Source organism: Pseudomyrmex gracilis, unplaced genomic scaffold (genome assembly GCF_002006095.1).
Source record: "Pseudomyrmex gracilis isolate BER0280 unplaced genomic scaffold, ASM200609v1 scaffold_192, whole genome shotgun sequence".
Classification (NCBI taxonomy): Eukaryota; Metazoa; Arthropoda; class Insecta; order Hymenoptera; family Formicidae; genus Pseudomyrmex; species Pseudomyrmex gracilis.
Window position 1 is genome coordinate 20,780 of NW_018020776.1, and position 4,325 is coordinate 25,104.

Consider the following 4,325-nt stretch of genomic DNA (forward strand, 5'->3'; position numbering starts at 1 on the left):
TNTNTNTATATATATATATATATCGCGGGTTACACACTCCCGGATACCTATTCCAGAAATTTTCCGATAATCGAGTTGTTCGACGAAGATAAGTCGAGGGAGAGAGCGGAGCGGCGCGACTCGAATGCGAGATACACGTGCGGGAACTATAATGTAATGCGTGTAATACGCGCGTATGCGTGTGTGCGCGCGCGAACATATCGCGGCGAACAATAGACATTGACGTGTGCGGAACGGAGGAGAGCGCGTTTGGAAAACACTTGTGGAACAATCACAATCCATCGTCCCGATCGATTGTAGACCCGATCTTCTTCGGGATTCGCGTTTGAAAAAAAAAAGGTGTGTGACGCGCGTCTCAAATTAAATCGAAATAAAACAGGTATCATCGGAGAGTCCCATTTTGCAAAGTGTATTATCAATCTCTCGCGGTGATCGGGATCTTCGATAGGGATCGCTCGATATAGAGATAGAGAAAAAAAAAAAGAGCGGAGAGGAGAAAGATCAATCGTGGCCGACACACGCGTCGGTCACGACAGCGAGCGCGAGTTGTGACAATTTTACGAGTTACGAGTCAAATTTGATATGTGTGACACAGTCGAAATGCGATACGCTGCGTAATTCGACGACCCGTGCAAACTATAGACGCGCACGTGGTCAACGGTAAGACGAGAGGGCTCCCGGCTGGAGGAGGAAGAGACACATCGAGACACTTCATATATTCGTGAAAAGACGTGCTCCGGGGGAATTATCCGAAATCTCCCGCGACACAAAGCAGTGAAACAAAGCGAACCGGCGACACTCGCGCGCGCGCGCGAGACCATCGCGTAGAAAGAAAGAAAAAAAATGAAAATCATCAATCATCAAGCTATTGGTTGCGAATTCTCCTGATAGAAGAGACACCGAGACGATTATCGCGCGTGGTTTCGATATATGCGGGTAACGGAGACGCGAGCACAAAAGAACGGAGCATCGCGCGCCGTGATGTCGTAACGATTTCGTAATCGCTGCCGCGGAGCAGACGGTTTTTTTTTTATCGTTTTTTCGTTCGAACGATTGAAATGTATATTTTACATGCACGCTAACAATGAAAGAAAAAAAACTCATCGCGATCCGAAGGCTTTGCGCGTGGTCGATAAAGTCGCGCGATAATGACCGCGCGAATCGCACCTATCGGATCTGCAATTGACGTAAAACGCGGCAATGAAACATGGCCGAAGTTCGCGAATGATAATCGGCTTCGCTCGCTCGCTCGCCAGTCGTAGCGTGTGCGAATTGTGACGCGCGTGCCCGATCGCGAGGCCTTCTAGGCGCGCGCGCTCGTTTTCGCGGTGCTGCTCCGCTTCGGGAGAGACGCATCATGCCGTCGCGAATGACGTCACCGTCCGTTTTTCCAAGAAATCCAGTTGGAACGAAAAAATGCGGCGGAAAGATGAAATTTATTGAGGAGAACGCGAAGAACGTCCAAGAGCAATTCTTATTAGCCTAGTTTCGGAGCGGAAACTTTTATTCTTTTTTTTTTTTTTTTTTGGTTTTTCCATTAAAATATGAATCGTGCGTCGAGAGTTGAGGGAAGAAAACGCGAGTAAGACACACAATTTTTGACGCACGACGATGCTTGTGTGTTGCTCGTTTCCTGAATCTAAATAATTATACTTCATTTTTTTTTTTCCCACGACTAGCCGCGTGTCCCAAATTTCGGGTCGCGTTCACGCTTGGGACACGCGCACACACACACACACACACACTGTCTAGATACGTGTTTCAAAATACAGTTCTGTAAGTTTCCTCATAGGACGCGGACGCGGTTATCGCGCGAGATATTTTAAAGGTGGAACTTCCTTTCTAGATTAGACTAATCCGTCGAAAAAACGCGCGCGATTCGGTCGATTTGTATATCTATTAGCGACCATTGGCGCTGGTGCGCGTTGACTCGCGCGTCCAAAAAATTCTCGTTAAACTACGAAACGCACGGAGAGAGTTTTCTCTTCTTCTTTTTTTTCCCCTTTGCGTTTCTCCCGACGAACGTACAAAACTCTGACGTCAGTTGACGTCGCGCGTCGAGAGAGAGAGCGAGCTCGACGACGAAGCAACAACGTGGTCGGTAAGCGCTCCCCCTCGATGTGTGAAGTTTCGCTGTTGCGCCATGCATATTTCAAACGCCGCGATACGCCACACACAAAAGCTTTCCGCGAAAACACACACGATTTCGAGGTATATAGTTTTTCCACTCGGCACAATACGCTCCAAAGTGAAGGGCCGAACAAACACGCCCTTGCGACGCGGAGAGACGCTCTCTCGCTGGATGAAGCGGGGGATAATATTGCGTGTTCATTGATCACAACCCGAAGCATCAGGTTCGAACTCTCGATTGTCTCTGCAAAATCGAGACGATTGTTAAAATCATCAGGTAGTAATTGAGAGAAATAGTGTCGATTACCGATTGATAAATTACCGAGTCTGCTCTTCTCTTTCTTTTTTTTTGTTTTTCGAATCGACGCTAAAAATGTCATCGCGTCGCTTTCCCCCGCACGCGTGTTTAACCTCCTTCGAGAGATCTTTTATTCGCAGAGGTGGGAAAAAAAGAGGCGTTTTATATTCGTCGAGGAGAGCTGCAATGTGAGCAGCAGCGACACAAACGAGAGAGAGAGAGAGAGAGAGAAATTTGTCGATAGAGGAAATCCATCGTCGGTTGGTCGGTCGCGAAAAAACTCCGAAAGCGAGGGGAGGTGTAATATCGCGAGAGATCGTCTCGATGTTGCTGGCCGGCGGTGCGGAGACGAGACGCCAGAGTTCGTCGGCCGCGGCCGTGCCGTGCTGCTCTGTGGCTGTACCGCGCCACGCCACGCTACGCCATACCACACCATGCCGCTCACGTCCATGAAACGTACACGCATACAAACACACACACACACACACGTATATACGCTCATGCACACGAGCAGCAGCAGGCTGCGAACAAACGTACGAGCGAGCGCGTACATATTCGACAACGTTTGACCGAGGCGAAACGCGACAATCGACTTTTCTCATTTCGCTTCACACACACACACGCGCGCAAGCAAGCATCGCACGTTTGTTTTCTCTCGCGCTGGTGGGTTTTTCCCCCTATGCTATGATATGGTACGCACGGCCGTGCGTACGCCATTCCCTTGACCGAATAAAAACGCTCTTTCGATATAATTTCTCGATTCGCGAGACGCAAGAACTCACCTGAATCGCCATACACATTGAATATGGAAGCTACGGTAGGGCGTTCGTTAGCGAAAACGCGACTCCGTAGGGGATGGGAAATAACACCGAACACTCGTCACTCCCGCACGTCCACACGCTGGAGAAGCCCGTTAACAACTGACAACGGAGAGACGGACGCAGAGACACAGACAGGCGAACGGACGGACGGACGACGACGGAGAGACGCGTTTCCGAACCGAGGCAGAGATTCTCGCGCTTGCGCGCGCGCGTCGTTTCCAGTGACGTAACCCGCGACGGGCGCGAGAGTGGGACGGCGGTGCCCCACCTTTTCCAAAACCCGCGCGCGTTCACTCTCGCTTCGGGATAATCGGAACTTTCTTTAAAAAAAAAAAAAAAAAAATAGATAAAATAGATCCGATAGTGAAAATTCATTCGGATGAGTCAGAGATTTCGTTTGTTAAAAATTGAATTCTGAGAATTTGGATGCAATTCGTCAGCGGGATTTCAATTAGTGCAGTTCTCTGATCCATCTGTGATTTTTCGCTATCCGATTTATTTTTGTTTGAAAGGTAGAGAATATGAATAGACATACACACACAACTAACTTTTTCCAACTAACTTTTTTTGTTGGATAGTACGGCAACGCTAATTTATTTTATAGTTTAATTCAAGATTACACACTTGAATTAATTTTTGAAAGGCCCGAATTTTCTCAGTTCGCTGATCGATCGATCAACTCGATTGAAAGAAACCGGCGCCGAAAAAATTCTTGCAAGTGTATTCGGGGGACCTCGGTATTTGCAGTCTCTGCATTTAGGCCGAAAGACCGGGGGGCAAATCGGTTTTTTCGTTGTACGTACGTGTATGTCAATATCGATAATCGTCAATTTCTGTCGATATAAAAATATCGAGTGCCGATATCGATATTGATTCGTCCGCTCATTTTTCTATTCTTCTTTTATCCGCCGATCCTTTCGCGCCCGTAATCCGTCTCGCTGGTGCACGGCGCGCGCGTCGCGCGCGCGACACCGAATTGCGGAACGCAAACGCATCACCAGAGAAAATGGCCGTTCGAGACACTTTGCGCGTCCTTTCGTTGAAGTTTTCTTCGCCCCGGTGTTCCCGTTTCTCGC

At 48.5% G+C, this 4,325-nt stretch overlaps 1 protein-coding gene across 2 annotated transcripts in view; it reads right to left on the bottom strand.

Moving 5' to 3' along the window:
• Positions 1 to 3,412, bottom strand: part of LOC109858225 (protein tyrosine phosphatase type IVA 1) — a 19,165-nt gene extending 15,753 nt beyond the window's left edge. For both annotated transcript variants that reach the window (XM_020435290.1, XM_020435287.1), the window contains exon 1: positions 3,211 to 3,412. The gene's annotated coding sequence lies outside the window, so the exon portion shown is untranslated. The remainder of the gene's footprint in view (positions 1 to 3,210) is intronic.
• Between the last annotated feature and the right edge of the window lie 913 nt (positions 3,413 to 4,325).